Raw genomic sequence first — 22,818 nt, forward strand, 5'->3', positions numbered from 1 at the left:
GACATTGAGGTAAAGAGTGTTTCTGGGCAGAGACAACAGCCAGGCCAAGACCCTGAGGCTGGAGGGCACCTGGCTCATTGAATGGGCCCTAGAGCAGTGACAGAACAGAAGGATAGAGGGAAAGGAAAGATAAGAAAAAGGAGTCAGTGGGGCTGGATACCTGAGAACTTTGGGAGGAATTTAGGGTGAAAGAAAGGAAAGAAATTTTAGGGATAGGTGCCATGTTTGTGGGATAAAGAGAGATGATGGTGAAAGAGATTTTAAAAAGCTTTGCTGTGTGTTATGGGTGGACTCTTCGGGTAACTTCAGGAAATGTTTAAATTGCTTCATGCAGGACTGAACTGCAAGGTACCTGAGCGTTATATGGGGTACAGGAAGTAATCCAAGAATTTATTATTGTGATGGAGAGACAGTATTTGTTGTTGGACCAGCAGAGAATGTAGTCAGAAGAGCTGGGGTTGGGTACACATATAAGGTGAGAATGTGGTGATAGGAGAGATAGCAAGAAAATTGTAGTAGAGAGAGTCAAGATAAACGGGGTAGAAAGTGCTGGATGATTTAGGAAGTTATTCCAGTGTTGGCTACATGTCAGAAGGGTCTTGCCGTGCTTGATCTTGGCTGATGGAGGCTTCAGCTGCTTTAAGGTGCTGAGCTGGCTGGCAGTGGAGGAGTTCTTGGGGGAATGGGAGTCTAGGTGGTCAGGTCTGGCTGGGTGGGGCAGTTAGATGGCAAGGAGTGCATAAAAGAAGAAGCCCTCAAAAAGATCTAGGAAGACACAGCCTGTACAGCTTGGCTTCATTTAACCAGGTATCACCTAAAACTGACAGATGCCTATCCAGCATGGCAAGCCTGTCTTTCTCCAGTTCCTACCACAGTGTTTGGTGCATTGTGGGCACTCAATAAATACTTTTGGAATGATGGAATGAATGTGTGTTTGCTAGACTAACTTCTGTCTGTTTCTCTCTCCGGGCATCCCTCGGTCCTAGTTTATAACCATGTCTCTTTAATCTATTGCAGTTTATTGCCACTATGACAATGTTTCCTTATATTGTCCCTTCTACTATCTGGAGGGTAGCAGATGAGTGAAAAGAATGTGAACTTTGGAAAACTATAGGCTAGGATTCTAATCCTAGCTTTTTATTTTGGGCAAGTGACCTCAGTTTTCTTGCTTGTAAAATACAGATAACATTCCTGTGGTTAATTATATTATAGTTAAACAAATATTTGCTCTCCTCTTCCTTCCCCTCCCCCCATGGGAGGACTATACTTTCCCACCCCATTGATGTTGGGCTTGGCCATATAACTTGTTTGGGCCTCATGGTGGGTGGAGTGTACTTCACGTACTTTGATTTTGGGCTTGGTTATATGATTTGCTTTGACCAAGGCTTAAAGAAAAGGCTTAAGATGTCCTTCTGGAGCAGTGCTTGCCTTCTTATGCTTCTGACTTGTGCTATGAGAATAACATGTCTGAGTAGCTACTGGTCCAAGGAGGATGAGACAGGTGGAGCAGACCTGAACCCAACCTGCAGTCAAGTCCAGCTTAGATCAGCCAAACTGCAGCTGACCCCCTAACTCATGAGCAAGCAATAAATCTTGATTGTTGACTGTCACTAAGTTTTAGGGTGGCCTGTTACACAGTGCTATTGGCTATAACTGACTGAGACAATGCATTTTCCTTTAGGTTACTCAGCGTCAGAAATCCTGTAAAATGACTAATTAATCCTAAGGGAAGCATTCTGTCTGCTTCCAACTTAACCCAAGGAAAGACTCCAATTTTCCTTCTAGAACTACAGATCAACTGGGAAAATTTAGATTCTTTCCCTCTGATGTGCCTACAACTTAAGAAGGGAAAATAGTTACATCTGGTACCTGTATGGCCAGCAAGAATATGAAGTTCCTTGAGATTTGGTTTGCCAAATCTAAAAAGCCTTATCAAAATCTTTACTTTTCTTTAAAGCTTCCCTCCTTTCCAGATCAATCCCTCATTGGAGAAGAAGGACTTTACGATCTTTGTCTTTAGGCAAGGAGTTTGCTCCTAGTAACTAGACAGCTGTCAGGTTTTTCTGATATAAACCATTCCAAAATTCTTTCAGGAAGTGTCTGTATCCTCTTGGAATACACAATTACAGAATATGGTGAAGATAATTCGAAAACAAGGTTTTAGAACAGACATCTGAAATCGTTGTCATTTACCTGCAATGATGCAGTGGTGCCTGTGCAAGTTCATAGCCTTCCTATCTGGATAATCTGCACAATTTTCTTTCTTTCCCCAGGCCACTAGCATTTCCTCCTCCTCGGTACCAGAGCTAAGAGCACAAGTTGTGCAGTTACTATCTTTGCAGTACACATATACAGCCTCATTAACACTTCTTATGCATGTGCTACACCTCACAAATTTCTGTTTTCACATCTTCATTAGTCACCTGGGCTGCCCTAACAAAATACCACAGATTGGGTGGCTTAAACAACAGAAATTTATTTTCTCACAGTTCTGGAGGCTGAAGTCCAAGATCAAAGTGCCAGCACGGTTGGTTTCTGGTGAGGCCTGTCTTCCTGGCTTGTGGATGGCTGTCTTCTCACTGTGTCCTCACATGGCCTTTCCTATGTGGGTGGAGAGAGACAGAGAGAGAGCTCTCTGGTGTCTCTTCCTCTTCTCATAAGGACACCAGTCCTATAGGATTAAGGCTCAAACTTATGACCTCATTTAACCTTAATTACCTCCCTAAAGGCCCTATCTCCAAATACAGTCACATTGGGGGTTAGAGCTTCATCATATAAATTATGACACAACTCAGTCCATAGCAATCCATGTTCAGAAAAATAGTAAAAGGAAAGAGAGGATGCAGAAGGAAGGGAATGTGGAGTTTTGCATGGCTTAGTGTGCAGAGGGGCATGTCTGGCTCAGTGTGAGGAGCCATACAAAGAGAGAGGAAAGGGAACGAGGGACGATCAATGTAGCAATTGCCACACTAGCTATAATTTAAAATCAGACTTGGCAGAAAATCCTCAGCCATGTCAGTCAGGCTGCCTCTGACCTGCCAAAGTTACACATATACAGGTCTCTAAATTGTCAATGAATTAGACTAGGTAAGTGCTGAATTAAGGTTCAGCCAGTAACCATTACGGTAGCCATGACATTTGGCTAATAAATGAAGAAAAACCAAGCAGGAAAGAGCCTTAAGGATAGAGGCAAGAATGGGGAATTCTCTTGGTTCCCTGATGTTTTTTGCCTTGTGATTCTTGTTCGCTTATGGTTCAGATCTCAATTTAAATGTCTCATCCTTAGAGAGGTCTTCCTTAACTCCATGGGATTGGTCAAATCCTCTTGTAACACTCAGGCCTCAAAACTGGTCTTCACTTATATCAATAGTAGTGAGATGATTTGTCATGACATTAGTTGTTTAACTCATCTGCACAAATTTGAGCTCCACGAGGGCAGCTGTATGTGTGTCTCACTCACCATTGTATCCTCGGTGCTTGGCATAGTGTTGGCTTAGAGGAGGTGCTTAGTATGTCTATTGAATGAATGAACAAATGAATGAATGCAGAGGAAACCCCAAGGATCTGTTGAATGAATGAAGAGGAATGAAGGAAAGCCTTTCCCCTTCTCCAACATGTACTTACAATTTATTGGATAGAATAGATAAATGCAATAGTTTAATGCATAGTACTTTGTGAGGAGTAAAATCTTTGGAAATCTTTGTTATTTGAAGTGGAATTGGTAATGAGCGCCTCCTCTGATTGACCAGAGCAGGCTTGGGAAGCTCTCATACCAATACCATTATATACTCTTTTACATGGTTTTATTGTGTCAGCTAGAGGGCTGCTGATTTACAAATCTGATGAAACTACCTAATTTGGCTCAGTTTTCAGTGACAATAGTGAAATCTACTGAATAACGTGGAAAGGACATCAATGAGGAATCACACAGATGCATTGAAGCCATTAACTCAATTAAGATGTGTCTGCTCTGAGAATGTGGTACCAATACAGTCTATATAGATATATCAATGGTAAGATAGTTTCTGCATCTGAAATCTACTCATACCTCTTGGTTCTCTGAATATATGATGGTTTTATTTGGGGCTGGCTGGAAGATTTGATTCTTCGTTCTGTAGTGGAATACCTGCTTTGCGAGTTTTGTGGAATGGAACATTCATGGGTTTTGGAATCAGAACTGCTAAGTCTGAGTGCTGGTTTTCTGATTTGTTAGCTGTGTAGTCTCCCTGAACCTCAGTTTCCTCATCTATTAAAGGAGACAATGATTCTTATATTTTAGGGGTTGTTGTGAAGATTAGATGAGATGATACACATAAGTATACCCACTGAGCCCAGAGCTCAGTGAATGCTAATTTTCCTCCTTTCCTTCCTTCTTCATGAAGTGCTTAAATGAGTTGTAAAATGTTTTTTGAGATCATCCAAGTGTATTTTAGACTTAATGTATTTAGGACTGACATGAGAATTTGTTCTAGCTCTACTCTGTTACTCTCTCTTATCAATGAGTCAGAAAAAAAAGGCCTTCTAAAGAATGCGTTCTTTTAGTTCTGGGCTTAGACAATGAAATATTTCCACTTTCTCAGGGAGGAGGGGAGTCAGAAGGCTAATATATGGAAACAAGTGCCCCATGAATGATTCTTATCATTTAGACCAATTAGTGGTCTATGATTACCGTGAAACAGGCAGAACACAGTACTCAGAACTCACTAGACAGATTGGAGAAGCACAGGCAGGCACAGGACAGAAAGGGGTTAGTGAGAGTTCATGAATGAATCGCAAGCAGATATACTTAATGCATTTACGTGCTCATATTTAACAGTACGAATACATTCTGCAAAAATTCTTCTTTCTAAAAGTAAAACTTTCATTCAAAGGGGGAAAATGGCCCTTGTACCTTTAATGAGCTTTGATTCATACAGATTTTACTATTAGCCTTGAGCAGATCTAAGGAATTAGACATTTGAAGTTGCTATTGAGTTCCATCTATTAATGAGGTTGTATTAGAATTCTGAAGGAGCCAATGAAAATTACATGCAAACATTATGGCCATTTGTTATCATTATAAAACGTGATAATGTCATTGCTGACTTACCAAGATGATGACCCGAAAGGCCATGACATTATGACGTTACATTTTATCAATAATGAAAAATTGCTGCCTTCGCATGGTGCCTGGTGAGCTCAGGCGACCACGGAAGGGGGCTGCAAGCCTTTTTGTTCCTGCCAGACTGAAAAGGGAAACAAATCAGCAGTTAGTGATTCATTAGGTAGCCAAGGAAAAAATGGCATCTTTTCTTACTCTATCTGCCAGGGAAACTGAAGGACCTCATTGACCCAAGAGATTTAAAATTCATTAGTGAGAGGCTTGCTTCCAAGCACACTGAATGGTGCTGTAGATGCCTTAATAACAAGTTTTAAGGCTTGAGAGAAAATGAGTTAACCAAAGAAGCTGCAATGTATGGGCATCAACAGAGAGTGTGCCTTTTCGGGAAGGGATGCTGGGCTTAGCAGATGGTCTTTCATTCCAGGAATCAGGAACAGCTGATGTGAAGACATCAATTAGCTTATTAGCTTATTGTTCTTAGATGGGAACTAGGAAGTAGATTTCATGGCTGCTGTGAAACAGTTTTATTCAAACTTTAGAGGACAAAATGAGGGCAAGGGGGTGATTCCAGATCATTCAAAACTTCACATAGCATAGCTGTGTTTTTCTGACTGTGAGGAGTGATAAATCTGGTACCTGTAGATGAGCTAAGATAAACTTGAGCCCATACGCCATGGCTGAATGGTCTACAAAACCTTTGGCTTCTAAAGCCTTCCTAGTAAATCATGCAGAGTTTGAGGCTTTTGTGAGTCTGAGAAAAGATAACTTTCACAAAGTATGAGGAAGGGGCAATGTGGTAACTCGTCTAGACTGCTTTTCCCCCTCGTGTTTATTTTACCAGAGAGCTATAAAGAGGGGGCTATACATATAAAACGCCAAGTCCAGGCCTTAATATAAAAACTTGAAGAGAATGTAAAATCTTTAGATTTGAGGTGTAAAACAGATTTTCCTCCTTTTTCTTTTTTATGCAGGTGTTTCATGGCAGACACATAAAATATCTGTTTATTTGTAGCGTTTTTTCCCCTGTTTACTCTATGCTTCATATCAATACCAATTTCTTTGGAGGGAAATGAACTGACCACCGTTGGTCTGGGTCCCCTTACCCAAAGGGATCATTTCCATCTTCTTCCTGTGTTCTGTGCAGTTTTTGAGGGAGGTGTGTGTGTGTCTGTGTGCACTGCCTCCTCCACGCAGTCTTGGGTGCCCCAGTGGAGGACATGTTTCTGAGCGGTAGAGTTCTCTCCCTGTCCTAATGCTGATCTGACTGTCCGCATCCCTGGGGACCTCCAGCTCAGCCTCCCTAGTGAGGCTCGCCCAGTCTGACTCTGCAGTGTTTGTTGGTCTGATCCTTTCCTAGTGGAAAGCTCTTCCCGAGGCCACTGGGCTGCACTGACTTTCATCCATCCTGCAGATCTCAGGTCCAGCCTCACCTGCTCACCTCCCTGAGCATGCTGCACTGATATCTATCTCCCTCACTACGTCTCCCCTGATGCCTAGCATAGTGTTTGGCACATTACAGGAACTCAGCACATAATTGATGGTGAGAGCTACCCTGAGAATCGCTGCTGGAAATAAACCTCTGTTAGCTCCCTCATTCATCCCAAAACACCTAGGGAAATCCAACACATTCTTTCCCTGCCATGGCAAAAAGCATTTGTTTCCAAAGTGCGGTCCCTGGACCAGTAGCATCAGCATTTCTAACAAGCATAACTTGTTAGAAATGTAGAATCAGAAACTCTGATTTGGGGCTCAGCAATCTGTGTTTTAACAATCCTTCCAGACCATTCTGATTCAGGGAATGTTGAAGGGAACATTTCAAGGTTTTTCTTGTCAGCGCAGCATTAATGGGGCAATTCCCAAGCATCATCTATGCATGAAAAATAAATAATTATGTTTTATTTTCTAACTGTTCAATTATGGTTTTTATGTCCTTTCCTTCTGAAAAACCTGGAGGGGTACGGCAGTGTCGAGTCTGGCCTGTGTGTTTTGTCCTACTTCCACCAAGTAAGGCTTTGTACGTAGATGGGGAAATGGTTATTTGTCTGGCATAATTTGAAAGGATACAAAAACATCTCTCCTTTTTTGCAGAAAGATGATGCCTAATGTTCAGTCTTTGACTATTAATCCCTCTGGTTTAAGATATTGTTAGATAACAAACATCCCTAGGAGGGATAACACCTTAACTGCTTAATGAAATATTTTTTATTAAGAATGGGTTTGTGGCAGAACCCTGGTGTTCCAGGATTTACCATTCTAAGCTTCAACGATTTGCAAGTGATCTTGAAGTTTCATGACATTTAGTAAGTGTACATTTGCAGTGGGAGCCAGTCACATCCCTCCTCAGTGGGTGAGCCTAGCAGACTACCCAGAATCTTTATCTTAAGGCAGCTTAAAAAAAATCTCTGCCATTTTGTTGTTTTCTGTAGGAAAAAAAAAAAAATGGACAGGGGATAAAATAACATAAGCCTAATGGGATTGTTACGAAGTTTAAATGAGTTAATACATGCGATCCATTTAGAATAAGGCCAGACAAATACTTAACACGTATGAGATATTATGAAAATCATCTCCTTGTTCCTTTAGTATTAATTCTTGTGATGGTTTACTACTGTTCTATTCGAAGAAATTATTGCTATATATTTTGCGAATTGGCTACTGAATGTATACATCTGAAGAGTCAAGAGTTTGAGGTAGAGCCAGATCTTCTCAATATCAGCAGTGTGGATTCTGATCTGAGCCGGCTAGTTTTAATGGGCAGTGGGGAGGACAGGGCAGTCTGGGTACCCAGGGAGTGGGGGCCGAGGACGGGATGTTGCCTGAAAGGGGAGTAGGCGCTGAAATGGGCAGTGAAATGGAAGGGAGTGTTGGTGCTGAAGATAAATTTTGCCTGGGTAAGGTGGTATTTCCACCTTTTCAGGAAGAGTTCAAGCAGTCATTTTCTATGTTATCAGCAAATACAATTTCAGCAGAAGGAAGTGTCAGATGAGAGGTATATAGAAAACAAGCGCAGAGTCCAGAATTGTGGGCTAACATATTTAGAGTGGGGGCCCAAACAATAGGATATTTTTCTACACAATATAATTAAAGGTTGCACAGATATCCTGTCGTATCCCTAGAATTCTTTCAGTGAGAGTGGGATGGCTTGCTTCCCGGTGGGAGTAGAATCCCAGGACGACTGCCAAGATGTATTACTTAATGTTCTCTGTTTCTCAAAGGTTCAGTAAGCAAAAGGGGTTATTCTGAGCAAGCTGCCGGGATGATGACAGGAACAAACACCTCGATGTATAAATTTGAGACCTTTAACCTCTCAGCTGTCAAATTTCAATATTTCTGGTCACAATGTTAAATGCACTCCACTACCCATTTCAGAGAGCTCTGATGGAAAAATCAAAGTTTGCTTTGATATTTACACACTGTTAGTAAGTTGTTAAAAGAAGAATAAAGCAAGGTGACTGCCAGCCATATTTTGTATTCGTGGCTTTACAGCTTCAGCATAATAAACCAGAACCTCTGTTTTCTCTGTAACTTATAATGCATGCTCCAAATGACTGAGTGTTATTGCCAGCTCTATATCCCCTACCTTTTAAGAATAATAAACACAGCATGTTGAAGGTAAAGTTCAAAACCAGGATTATGAAGGGTGTAGGGAAATATGGGCTAAACCATGACGTTAGGACTTTTTCATTTAAAATCAAATATGCAGATGTACGTGAAGGGCACACCATGTGCCTGTACAGTTTCTCTCATTCCATTTTACAAACGGGTGCATAATAACCTAGGGCGTACTACAGAGATGGAGAACAGGGACCTCACATTCTCTTATGTGAATGTATTATTGCCTTTTGCTAGCAATGCTGTGTTTCATTTGTCCTGTGCAATTCTGCAGACACGTCTTCCATCATAATGACCTTTCTGACAGCAGATGGGTGGGGGAAAAATGGTTTGAGAAAACCATTTTCCTTTCCTGCAGTAAGTAATAATTACTTAAAGCATGTGACAACGATGTAGTGGGCAGACTTACCCAAGGACCCATACTGGAAACTTCCTTTGACTCTCCCATTTTATTCCTTGTCAATATACTTGTGCACAATAAAAATGTTTAAATTTTATCTTTTTAGAAATCTATGAGGCTTGGCAACCATTCAATTCCACAGATGTTTTCAGCTGTTTTTCTGGGAGTATCTCAGCTGGACTGCCCTAGACCCAGGCAGGCTCTACATATATTCATTTTATATGTATCTCTGCCCTGCTGGGCACTGCAGCCACAGCACCATGGAAAGGGCCACCATGGGCCACTGCAGAGAGAGTGGACAGTGACAAAGGAAGCTGTGCTCCTTGTCAGGACATGCATCATAGGACCCGAGGAATATGAGTAATGACCATGTGCCTCTTGGGCCCGGGGATTTAAGTGTTCTCCATCCATACATTTTGGAACATTTGCCTATTGACATAGAAAAGTTCAATTTCTTTATGCAAGTCCATTTCAAATATTGGTAAACTAAAGTTTTAGGGCAAAAATAAATGTGAAAATGTGTCCAAATTTGTGACAGTGGAAATTATCCATGAACTTCATGCTTCTCATAGAGAGATGAACAATAGTGGGGATGGGGTCTGAGGAAGCATCCTGTTTTTTCAGTGCTGTTGTTTTCTTCCAGATGTAAACAATAGTTTCTGATAAGAATATCATGAGATCAAAGCATATCCTCTCTTTTCTAACCTGTTAAATTCTTTTCAGTCAGTACTGCCATCTGCTTAGTGTGTAACTTCTACCACACAGGCGACTTGACATTCATTCACATTAGTACATGGTACCTTCTCTTCTTATGTTAATATTTCATGTGGACACATACAGTTTCCTTGATAAGATTATAAGCTTCTTGATGGCATAGAATGCTTATAGTATCTTGAACAGTGTCCCATGTTCCTATCTCTATCCCAAAGGACTTCTATCACCTCTTGCTTCAAATTCCTGCCTCTGCTTGACACACTGTCCCCATCCAATGTTTTGCATCCTGAAGCTTCTATTTTCTGTCAAGCCCACGTTGCTGTAACCAGGGAACAGAAGCGCTGTGCCCAAAGTGCCACCAATAAAAGGTATTATAAGTCATAGGCTTTGACAGGAGGTTTTGGGGAATCTGAGGAGTGGTATATCACTGCACAGACAAGCAAACACATTAAATAAGTATGGTCAGCATAACTGACCTGAAGTTTTCCCGTCTTCTCTGTAACCAGAACTTCTCCTTGGCCATCTTTCCTTTCATTCCCCGCCTGCTGCTAGATGACTTTCCATTCCAGGCCACTTATCTCTTCTCTCCTCTTTTCTCAGGTCCAGGGCTGGCAGGCCCTCTGTCTCTTGAAGATGCTCCAGGAAATTGGAAAAGAAAGCTCGGTTACCTTATTATGTAGAGCAAATTATCCTTCTCTTTGTCTTACAATAAGCCTCAGTCGATAGACATGGATATAAATGATTTCAATACTTGTGGAGGTGATATTTTGAGGCAGCAGAGCCTTGTGGTAAGTATCCTATTCCACTGAGCTGAAAGCTGGTCCCTGCTGCTGCCCCTTCAATATCTAAGCTATTCCCATTGCATTTCTTACCTCTCTCTTTTATTTAACAGAAGATTTAGGAATTACAGCAAGGAGACAGTGGAATGTCCTATGACCCTTTCCTCCATATGCATGAAGTTCAGTCAAGAAGGGAATGAGAAGGCATTCTTTCTGAGTTGAAGGGATAAGGGATGGACCACTCAAACAGGGAGGGATTTTTTTTTTTGTTTTTTGTGAGGAAGATCAGCCCTGAGATAACGTCTGCCAATCTTCCTCTTTTTTTTGCTGAGGAAGACTGGCCCTGGGCTAACATCCGTGCCCATCTTCCTCCACTTTATATGGGATGCTGCCACAGCATGACTTGACAAGCAGTGCATCCATGCGTGCCTGGGATCTGAACCCCGGGCCGCTGCAGCTGAGCACCCGCACTTAACCGCTATGTCACCAGGCAGGCCCCAGGAAGGGATTATTTTGACTTCTAATATGTGTGTCCGTATTAAGAGATACCGTAGAATCTCTTTCATCCAACCTCCACTTAGCCTGCTTCTCCATTCCCTCTGGAGAACGTACTGACTGAGCCCAGGGCACGTTGAACACCCGCAGCCAGTAGGCTGACAGTCAGGACATTCACACTAGGTGAATTAATGCTTACCAAGAGGCAGTTGTGTTTGCTCCAAAGGTGTTTCTGCCACTTATACTTATTATTGTAATTGTATAGTTTAATTAAATATTACATAAATATTATGTAAATCAGTGAAGTGTGAGTATAAAAATGAAAGAATTATTCCTACCAGAACTAATCTGAATGCTTTGGAAAGGCTTGATAAAATCAGGTCTTTAAATTTTTTGCTGTTGTCTAAGGTGTGGATGAGATGACTATGAATAATTGGAAGAAATCATAAAAACCTATGAATCAGATGCTTTGTAAATGCTTTTATGTTATTGTTCTCCTTTAAAGAAATGGAAACTAGAAATTGTAGTCAAGGCATTATGAGTGTAGTGAACATAAGCAAGACTACAGAGCTCCAGTCAGAGGACCCACACTCAGGTTTTGGCCCTGCTTCAAAAGATTAACAAATGAATATATCCATATGCTTTAAGATTAAATAACAAAGTTTAAAGTATGAATCCATTGCTATTTTTATTTCCTTCCCAATCTACTCCTTCAGTTTGCTAATCAGCTATGGGATTATTGTAATGGTAGAAGGCTTCTACTCTATGTGCACGTGCATGGAACACTAAATACTGAATACAAGTGAAACCTCACTGTGTTTTGGTGTTGATTCTCATGCCATCTCTCCAGGATATTGGTGGGGATTTTAGTCAGGAATATCCAGGGAACTGCTGTTTAGTCTAGTTTTTGTTCTTCCGTTTACGTATCTTAATGTCTCAGGCTGACCATGGCCTTTCCCTGATCCAGATGACCTTAGCCACCCATGGTCCGTGTTATACTGGTCACTTCTTGTATCAGAACTAGCATACCAATGATGCAGAACACTCAGTGTCTACATTGGTAATTATTCCAAGTTTAGTCTCTAAGGGACAGATTTTTGGCTTCTGCTACACAAGCTTATAAACTGTGTTCTTAGATTCCAAGCTATTTATGTGCTTAATTGTTAACTATAAAATCCATGTAAATATGAGAGGTGTGACTTTCCTTCAATGTTAATGAGCAGTTGTTGGTGAATCTCTTCAAGGACTAGGGATGAGGGGTTTTATAGATTTTCTTGGCTTTAAGAGGGAAAAGAAGTGTTGCACAGCATAGTCTCTCACAGTGGCTTTGGAATTTCTTGCTGTGGGTTCCTTTTTAACATTTGCATACCTACACTTAAGTGGGTTATACAAGCTCCTTAGAAAAGTTCATTAAGATTTACTTTTTTCCCTAGCACTTATTACTCTCTGACATTATATTCTTCATCTATCAATCTTCCTTTATCAAATATGGAGTTCAGTGAAGCAGGGACTGGTAGTTAAGAATTGTTTTAAAAAGTATCATAACCTAGAATAGTGCCTAGCACAGAGTTGACACTCAGTACACATTTGTTAAAAGAATAAGGTTGTTTAAAATGACTTCAAGTACTTGTGACTAGGTTGTACCTAGTTATTAGTTAACCTTTAAGAATTTCCATATATTCTCTTCTGTTGTCATTTTCAAATAACATTGGTCTGGGTGACATCTCTCTGCTCTTCTAGAAGTTCTTTATTTGCATAATTCTTTATGCAACAAGAGGGGAACATCTTATTAACCAGAATTCTTCTTAGGAAAGATGCCATATTTGTTTGAGGGAAACGCTTTGATGGCAGCTTGGGGTAAAAAAGAGATGTCCAGGAGGGGCTCTGAAGGTGGGCACGTGTGTTCTGCGTGAGAAGAGAGGAATATCCTGTCTGTTGCTTTGGGGAGATAATGGAAGAAGAAAAGGAAAGGAAAGCAGGGTGGAAGTCGTGAGAGGCAGGCCGTAAGGCTGTAAGTTCTCCGATGTTACAGGCCATCATGTCCCTTCCACTGACCCTACTCCAAAATCTTCAGTAAGATTAATTTGCTAAATGCTTGGGTTTGAGTGAATATTTTTTTGTGTGTTTGTGTGTGTATGTCAATTGTCTTTGCGAAACTTATTTGTGGGCTGAGATTTGCACTAAAATCAACATGAAATGGGAACTGAGGCAGCATGTGCTGGTGCTGGTCCATGAGACAGACTGATGCTTCCGCAGAAAGTTCTGGGAGCTCCCCAAGGCCACAGGAGGGTTCAGGCCATCAGGAGGCCAGGGACTGAGGCTGGGTCAAGTTTAGTTGGCTTTCCAAAGAACAGGGGGATTCTGACATACATGGTGTAGAGATAAGCATATATCAACTACTACAGACATTCTTCTAGAATGGATATTTGGGTGAATAAAAAAAGCTGTCCAGGTCATAGTCCCTCTGTGCTTCAGATGTTGGGCCTATCATCAGTCAGGGGGCTAATGAATGAAGTTGTCAAGGTGTGGCTCCGAAGATTGGTGCCAGTCAGGTGGAGGAGCCACTGGTGCCAGCCCCCCACATTATTCTAAGGGGCTAACCTCTCCTCAGACTGCCAAGCCAAGGTCTACAGGCCCCGAGGGCAGCCACTTTGAGGCACTTCCTCATGATTCAGATGATGATTTTTCAGAGATGTGTATTTTTTAAAAATTGGGATGAATGCCAGTTTTTCTAAATTTGGTAGAAAAGGCTGACTTTCTTGATGACTCTTTCCTATTGGCTGCTAAAAGTGAAGTGAGCATTTTATTGAAGAACCAACTTCAGTGAGCCAAAGTTGGGGTATTATTATTTAGGGGAAGGCTTTCCTAAGGCCATTGCATGGCAGATCTTGCAGAGTGGATTCAGGGGTCATAGAGTGCTAGAGCTGCAAAGATACCTAGGTAAGTTTTCTTCTTTTGTGCCCTCCAGAGCTTTTGTTCTCATCTCTATTATTGTAATTATCATATCATATGTAATTAACAAGCCATCTCTCCCAGTTTATTGCAAGCTCCTTGAGAGCAGGGACCAAAATCTTATCTTTTTACCTTCAGCACTTTGGACAGGGGCCCGGACCATGAAACATGCTCATTAAATGTGGGTAGAATGAAAGAATGGATGGATGGGCCTTAGTGTCCTCATATTTTCACATGAGGACACTAAGACTTTCCTAAAGACAGAGAGTGAGTTGGTGGCAGAGTTAGGACCAGAAATAACTTTTCTGATTTAAGGGTTCTTTCTTACATTCTCCTTTCAAGAAATTTACTTGGAATGGGGTCCATGCCTTACACATGCACAGAGTAGCACCTAGTGCAATTTAGGCTGTATCCAAAGAGGCTGGGTCTCTTATTGCCTAGGTAACTGGAGAAAGATAGGAAGATGGTGGGAATTGTCTATTGGCAGAACTGGCCTCCTCTAAGGATCTGAATTGCGGCTTTTCTTGCTCATCCCTGAACAATAACCTCGAGGGAGAAGTGCATTAAGAAATCAAATGCTTCTCAGTGGCCAGCCCCAGTGGCCTAGTGGTTAACTTTGGCTTGCTCCGCTTCGGTGTCCGGGTTTCGGTTCCTGGGTGCAGACCTACACCACTTGTTGGCAGCCATGCTGTGGCAGGGACTCACATACAAAATAGAGGAAGATTGGCACAGATGTTAGCTTGGGACAAATCTTCCTCAGGAAAAAAAAATCAAATGCTTCTCTAAAGCTGTATAATGAATATTTTAGAACTATTTTATGGTGTAAAGAGAGCAATGCCAATGGGGTGAGAGCTGAGGGAGGCAAGAGGCTCCCTGACTCACATCTGCTCCACTGGGAGACTTGGAAGTTACTGTTGAAGCTGATTGTCCCCCTTACATGCTGCTTTCTACACAGCAGCCAGAATGATCCTTCCAAACCACAAGTCTGATGATGCTTTGTCTCTGCTCAAAACCCTGCAATGGCTTCCTCAGAATAAGAGTTGGGGTTTGACAATGGTCTACAAGGCCCTACATGATCTAGGGGAAACCCTCCCTTACATCCTACTGCTCCAACTTTGTCTCTGACCATTCTCCCCTTGTTTGTTGTGTTTCAGCACAATGGTCCCTTGCTGTTTATTGTACGCCCCAAGCACACTCCTCACTGCCTCTGCACTGACCTCTGCACTGACAACTCTTCTTTCTGCTGTGCCGTTCTCCTAGATATCTGCATGGCTTGCTCTTTCACTTCATTTAGGGTTTGGCTCAAATATTTCCATATCAGAGTCTTCCTGGATCACCTTATTTAGAATAGCAGCTCCTCATTCCCATCACCCTGTCACTGTCTATCTTATTTATTTTATTTTTCTTCATTTAATTTATCACCACCTTTCCTCCCTCCCTCCCTCCTTCCCCCCTTCCTTTATTGTACAGCTTCCTCCACTGAAGTCAAGTTTTATAAAAACAGGGTTTTGTCTCCCTTGTAAACTGCCATACCCCATGCATCTAGAACAGTGCCTGACACACAGCAGTACTTAATTAGTATTTGTTGAATTAATTGAATGACTTTGACTGTATGGGTTCAGTGAATGTAAAATAATTCAATAGAGCCCAAGTTTAACATCAATAGAAGGGTACATCTGGTGCACAGTGTTTGGCATTAGAAAGCTTGAATTCAAATGATGTTGGCATACACTCTGCCTGGCTTTTGGCCTGGGGTCCCTCTGAATATGGATGAGTAGCGTTGAGCAGACTGGTGCAGAATTATTGTTGGGTTAAGCCCTTTGTGCAGTTAATTTTAGAGGTGGACGTCATGGAAAGCAGAATTGAGTGTCAGATTAGTCTTAGTCTTCACATACCAGCAGCATCTGCAGAAGATGAATGATTTACCTTCTTTCTTATTGTACATGTTTTTTGTACTTTTTTTTTTTGTCATTCTGGTAGAAAATGTCAAGTAGCAAATACCACTCCTGACAATTTTCCCTATGCACTGCACACCAAGCTGGGTGGTTGATGGAGAGGAACTGAAGCCCCAGGGATAGCTTGAAGGGAGTGGAAACAAATAAAAGCAGGATGGAAAGCAGCTTTGCAAAGAGGAAGTTACTTCATCTCTCTGCCATTCGTACCTGACAGAGCTATGGATGACAAGGAATCGCCGCAGTTCTGTCCTCCTTTCTCACTCTCTGCCTGGTTCCAAGAGATAATCACTCAGTTCTTAGCTGGTGGCTTCCACAGCTGCCAGGCCACTGGGCTGACTAAGTGGCTCTAAAAGCTGTTGAGGAAGCCTTGAGGGTGGGGAGCTGCAGTGTACCCAGACTCCCCAGCCCACCCAGACAGGCTGAGCTGGGATGTGGGGCCTCAGACACAGTGAGGCTTCCTCAGCATCCTTACACAAGGATTGATGATGAGTAGGTGCTGGCCATCTTATTCTCTCTTTTGCCTCCATCCCTAAAACCTGACAAGGTCTGTTCTTGAGACTTTGTAGACTAGTTTCTAGAGCTTTGTCGGGCTCATTGTACTGTTACTCATCAGTTAAATTTGTTCTTGACATATGATAACAAGAGGATATTGTTCAAGGCTAGTTTAACCAATATCTTTTCACTGTGTACATAAGTAGTCAAAAGTTTTGTCCCAAATTTATTTTAACAAGCCATGAGTCTCCAGTACTTTAAGTCAACAGCATTTAGGTGATATATCTCAATTGCTGAGGTAATTAAATTAATCCACAAGTTTTTGTTTTATTTGCCTATTATATGTGTCTAGCACTGTGGTAGGAACTTTAGTATCCACGAATATTCCCATTTGGCAAAGGAGCTCAAAAGCCACCTGAAGCTTGATGTATCCTGCTCTGTATTCTCCACTGGCATAGGGTTAACCTCTGTCCCGGCTGTGTACCTGAGAGAATATATGTACCATCTTAGTGCCTTTTTTCTTACCATTTCTTTTTGTCTGGAACGCCCTTTTCCTCTCCTTTCCTCTGGCCTCCAACAGAGATATACAGTCATTAAAATGGTATTTATTTTTTCAACAGCTACCTCAAAATCCACTTACTCTGGGAAGCTTTTCCTAGTATTCCACATTGGTAATCTGATTGGAGATGCTAGGACTACCCTCCTTCCCCGTGGCCTGCAGGCAATTTGACAATGTGACGAGGTTGCCCAGGTGGTGAAAATCCCCAACACTCTCTTGGGCAATGACCGAGGGAGATGTTACCTGCCAGGTGTAAGGATTGTCTAAGGTCAAGCAATAGCTTGGTCTCACAGATTGGGTCAATAGGGCTCCGGGTAGGCTAAGGGGATGAGAGCATCGAGAGGCTCAGTTAGACTAGTGAGAATGCAGACCCACTTGAGGACCCTCTCAATCCTACTACATGGGACCACAATCTTTGTGGTGTCATAGCATTTTGTGCCTCAGTAACTAGACATTTCAGCTGCAACTTAATCTTTTTCCCAATGGATCAGAACTCCTTGAGAAAAGGGACAGCTTCTTAATGTTTTTCTTCTTCATAGTGTTTTATACATAGTGGACACTCAATATTTGTCAGAATGAATTAAGAAATGAATAAATAAAGATAGTCAGGATCCAAGGATCTGGTGAGATCCTTTGGTATCCCTGTCAGATGGTTGAGCACATCTTCTACTCTTGATTGGATATTAATAAGACCTGGAAGCCTTAGAGCCATTGCAGAGTTGATCCTGGGTGTAATTGTGAGGCAAGCTTATAAGGAATAGTATTGTCTTCATTTTCAGAAGCTCAGCTTCTGAGGTTGTATCTTTGAATTTGAGTCTGGGTTCTGAACAGGAACTGGGGTTCTGTCAAGAGTGAAAAAATCAATGATCTAATCAAGCCTGAGAATAGACTCTGGACCATGAAATGAAGACTAGTTCCAAATATAACCTCCAGGCACTTTTAATGAGGCGGTCCTAATCTCTTGGACATATTTAAAGAGACCTTCTCTAATAGCTAGAAAATGATGCCCCATTTCTTTGATGACCCTGGACACCAATTCACTGAAGCTCAGATCTTCTGAGGCCTTTGCTGTCCTCAAGTCGGAGTTAGTCACATCCTCTCTGCTCTTACTTACCACTTTGTAGCTCTGTTACAGGCCTGCTGCTGACTCTATATGCCCTTTCCCCCACCTCAACATTGGTTTTAGCTCCTATAATTGTCTGACTTTATAAAGACCTAGAAGAGATCTCAGTCCAACTTATTGATTTTATAGGACTTGACCAAAGTCAGGAAGCATCTGGGACCAGAACTCAGACATCTTTGATCCTGGTTCTAGTTTTATTTTCTTCTGCTATAGACTGAATGTGTCCCCCCAAATTCATATATTGAAATCTAATCCCCAGTATGATGGTATTTGGAGGTTGGGCCTTTGGGAGGCAATTAGGTCATGAGGGTAGAACGCTTATAAATGAAATAGATGCTCTTGTAAAAGAGACCCCAGAGAGCTCCCTCATCCCTTCTACCATATAAGGGCACAGCTGTCTGTGAACCAGCAAGTGGATTTTCACCAAACACTAAATCTGGACTTGATTCAGACAAGTCCACTTGATCTTGGACTTCCCAGCCTCCAGAACTGTGAGAAATAAATGGACCAAGACAGAAATTGGTACTGAAAGGAGAGTGCTGCTGTGACAACTAAAAAATGTGGAAGTGGCTTTGGAACTGGGTAACCGGTAGAGGCTGGAAGAGTTTTGAGGTTCATGATAGAAAAAGCCCACATTGCTGTGAATGGACCGTTAAAGGCAGTTCTAGTGAGGGCTTGGAAAGAAAAGAGGAGAGCTGTAGAGAAAGCCTCAGTGTTTTTAGAGAATACCTAAGTAATCCTGAACAGAATGTTGGCAGAAATATGGATGGTAAAGGCCATTCTGATGAGGTCTCAGACAGAGATGAGGAAATGTTACTGGAAACTGGAGGAAAGGTTATCCCTGTTTAAAGTGGCAAAGAACTTGGCTGAATTGTGTTTATGTTCTAGTGTTCTGTGGGAGGTAGAACTTGTGAGCAATTAAATTGGATGTGTATTTAGCTGAAGCTATTTCTAAGCAAAGTGTTGAAGATGAGACCTGACTACCTATAGTAAAATGCGAGAAGAGAAAAATGACTTAAAGAGGGAATTGTTAATCAAAAAGGAAGCAGAACTTAAAGATTTGGAAAATTCCCAGCCTATCCACATTGTAAAAAATGAGAAAGGGTGGTTGGGAGAGCACACTAAGGGTGTGGCCCAACTACCTTTTGATAAGCCAGGAGCTATTGTTCAAGATAATGGAAGAATGCAAAGGAGGGGCAGCCAGTGCCGGTGGGACCTCTGCAGGCTGCCCAGTGCTTCCCATCACAGTCTCCGCCCCCACACTCCTCTGCTCTCCTTGGCCACCCCCGTGCACCTCTCTGGTGGGCCCCAGTGCCGTGTGGGCTGTGCCCAGCAGAGCTGTGGGGGCGTGGCTGCCTTCATCTAGATTTCAAAGGATGAGGTCTGCTGACAGAGCCTTGGGCTCTGGGCTCCAGTCCTGGAAGCTGTGCAGCCAGGCAAAGAACTGCTGTAGGATGGGGCCCAGGCAACAGAGTTGCCTCAGGGTGGGGCTGCCCTAAGCTGTGAGGGCCCAGCTCCTGCCAGGCAAAACTGCAGGGGCAGGAGCACTGTCTCAGTGGGTCCACAAGGCAGGACCTCTGCCCTAGTGGGCCTGGAGGACAGAGCATCAAGCCACAGAGGGTTATTCTTCAGCCTTAAGATGTCATGGAATTTGCCTTATGGTTTGGACTTACTTGAGATTTGTTACCCCTTTCTTCTTTCCTGTTTCTCCTTTTTGGAGTGGGAATGTGTATCCTATGCCTGCCTCACCACTGTACTTTGGAAGCACATAACATACTAGTTTCACAGGTTCACAGCTGGAGTGCAATTTGTCTCGGGATGAATCCTACCTTGAGTCTCACCCGTGTCAGATTTACGTAATCTCTAGATGAGACTTTGGACTTAGACTTTAAAGTCGATGCTGGAACAGTTAAGACTTTCGGGGCTGTTGGGATGGAATGAATGTATTTTGCATGTGAGAAGGACAAGAATTTTGGGGGAACAGGAGTGGAATGCTATAGACTGAATATGTCGCCTCAAAATTCATATGTTGAAACCTAATCCCCAATGTGATGGTATTAGGAGGTGGGGCCTTTGGGAGGTGATTAGGTCTGAGGGTGGAGCCCTCTTGAATGGGGTTAATGCCCTTATAAAAGAGGTTCCTCAGAGCTCCCTTGCCCCTTCCATCATGAGAGGACACAGCAAAAAAGACCACCATCTATGAACTAGGAAGTGGGCTCTCAGCAGACACCAAATATGCCAGCATCTTGATCGTAGACTTCCCAGCCTCCAGAACTGTGAGAAATAAATTTCCATTGTTTATAAGCCACCCAGCCTACAGCATTTTGTTACAGCAGCCCAAACAGACTAAGACATCTAATATGGACTTCTTTGGTGCTCTCATTGACTGTGGGTGATGTTCTCAAGAATCTTAGAGTTTTAAGGCCAGCCCGTATATAATTCTTTGACTTGTGGCTTTGGATAAACTTCTGGAGTCCTTTGTTGGAAGAGGAGGGACAGAGGAGGAACAACTTCCTTGACAATCCCAAATGCCTAAACAAGAGAGAAAAATGACTGAGAAGTTGAAATTTAACTGTAAAAATCTTGTTTAATTAAAAGTCAGCTATTGAATACAATTAAGAATTCACTTCATTAAAAGAACTTGTTGATTTTTCAAAGCAGTAAAAGTGCTAAAATATTAACTTTTAATTTTATCCTGAATAAAATATTTCTTCATGCTTGGGTGAGTTCTGCCCACAGAGCTTCAGAAAGGCCAGCTTCTTTGAAAAAGGGCTGTTTTTGCATGTGGGCTTTGTCATGTAGATGCATCTTGTACCATGTATTTAGCTTAAGAGTGGAATGCGTATATTTGTTTTTTGAAGATAATCCTTGAACAGAATTTCTTCCTCAGCATATGCATTTAGCTGAAAAGATATATGTGTGGTCAGAAGCCCTTGCCCACTTCTGGTTAAGAGTTTTTGTTAATGGTGTTCCAGGTAAGGGTCCTGTCTGCTTCAGTAGCTCTCATCACACCTTAAAAATGAAAGGCAGTTGAGTATAGTCCATATGGAAAAAGCAGGCTTTTTTGTGATGAGTACATTTGGGACTAAGATGCATCTTTATCACCCTCTTTCTTTCCCCTTCCTCTTTTAATGGCTCATTGAGGTGTATTAGCCCAGCTCTTCAAGACCACCAATAAAGTTATTCTGGACTCTTCTCCCACTGTGGGCTCCATTGAATCTTTCTGTGCTTTTCTGTGGGCTCCTATAATTGGATCAGACACATTGCTAAGACCTCTGGTCTTTTTTTTTCTAAAATGCAAAGTATCCTAACACTCAGACACATATCTACACGTGTAGATTGATTAAGCAGCAAACTGGGAGTACAACTGACAGACCACGGGGAACAAAGCTTGCTCCAACAGCCAATTTAGAATGAGCAGATCAGAGCACCCCAGGTAGAATATCTGGGCTCTTGAATGTTTTAAACATTCAAAACATTTTCTTAGCCTTCCCCACTCTCTTTTTGGAGTTGAAATTATACTTAGAGGTGAGATTATAATAAGAAAGCCTTTGGAGAAAGGCCCTCAAAACAATAATTCAGAAGGTTAAACTACAAGTAAGTAGTTCTGAATTCTAATTACTATGATAATAAAACACTTATGAAGTGCCTACTTGCCCTTGTCAATGTGCCAGATGTTGTGTGTCTTCTAGAAAGACTGCCCTCATCCCTGGAATTTCAAACAACCTATTACCTTCCTTTCCCCTTTCAGAGAGTGTGTTTACTCCTCATTAGTACAAAGTTGTAATACCATGTTCATTTATTCTCGTGGAGGGTGAGACTCTTTATTGAGCCTTTGGTGGTTTGGTGGTTTGCGTATCTTGGGTAGCTATTTGATCTGGATTATAAATTCCTCCAAAGTAAATTTACTCCAAGAGCTCAACTCTCTAGTTAGCAAGAGAATAGAATTAGCTCCCTTGACTTGGTGCTTTCTGATGCTGTAGGGCATGTGCAAATTTGATGGCAAATTACTGACCCATCAGAAAAGAGGATCCTTTAGATCCATCTTATCATAGCTTCTTTCCCTTGATACTCGTCCTCATTCTCTGTACAGTCATGTGCTGCATAATGACGACATTTGGGTCAAAGGACTGCATATACGAAGGCAGTCCCATAAAAGTAGTATCGTATAGCCTAGGTGTGTAGTAGGCTATATCACCTAGGTTTGTGTAAGTACACTCTGTGATGTTTGCACAACAACAAAATCACCTAATGAGGCATTTCTCAAAACATATCCCTGTTGTTAAGCAACGTATGGCTGTATATATATTGAATTGGAGGCCCATATTTAATAGCATATATCAGATATATTATGGAACCAAATGGGTTATTAAGTAACACAAACAAAAGTGGGAAACTAGGCATATACTCATCTGTGCCAACAGGTCTAAGGACCAAGCCCCTGTCTTCCTAGATGTTGCATAGTAATGATAATTATGATGATGAAAAAATAAAATTTAATATGCTATTTATTAAATACTGAGTCAAACATTGTGCTATGTGTTTTCAATCTGCTAATATCATTCACTCCTCCTCACAACTCTGTGGTCTAGGGACTATTATTAGCCGCCTTCAGGAGAAAGTTTGAGATTGATGA

The 22,818-nt window shown here is 41.9% G+C and overlaps 1 long non-coding RNA gene across 1 annotated transcript in view; it reads left to right on the forward strand.

Moving 5' to 3' along the window:
• LOC147917558 (uncharacterized) overlaps positions 1 to 22,818 on the forward strand; it is a 139,383-nt gene that overhangs the window by 85,415 nt on the left and 31,150 nt on the right. The window contains exon 3 of the long non-coding RNA XR_015550622.1: positions 10,428 to 10,615. This is a non-coding gene — a long non-coding RNA (uncharacterized LOC147917558). The remainder of the gene's footprint in view (positions 1 to 10,427; positions 10,616 to 22,818) is intronic.

This window comes from Ceratotherium simum, chromosome 3 (assembly GCF_057802395.1).
Source record: "Ceratotherium simum simum isolate JZ-2026a chromosome 3, ASM5780239v1, whole genome shotgun sequence".
NCBI classification, from domain to species: domain Eukaryota; kingdom Metazoa; phylum Chordata; class Mammalia; order Perissodactyla; family Rhinocerotidae; genus Ceratotherium; species Ceratotherium simum.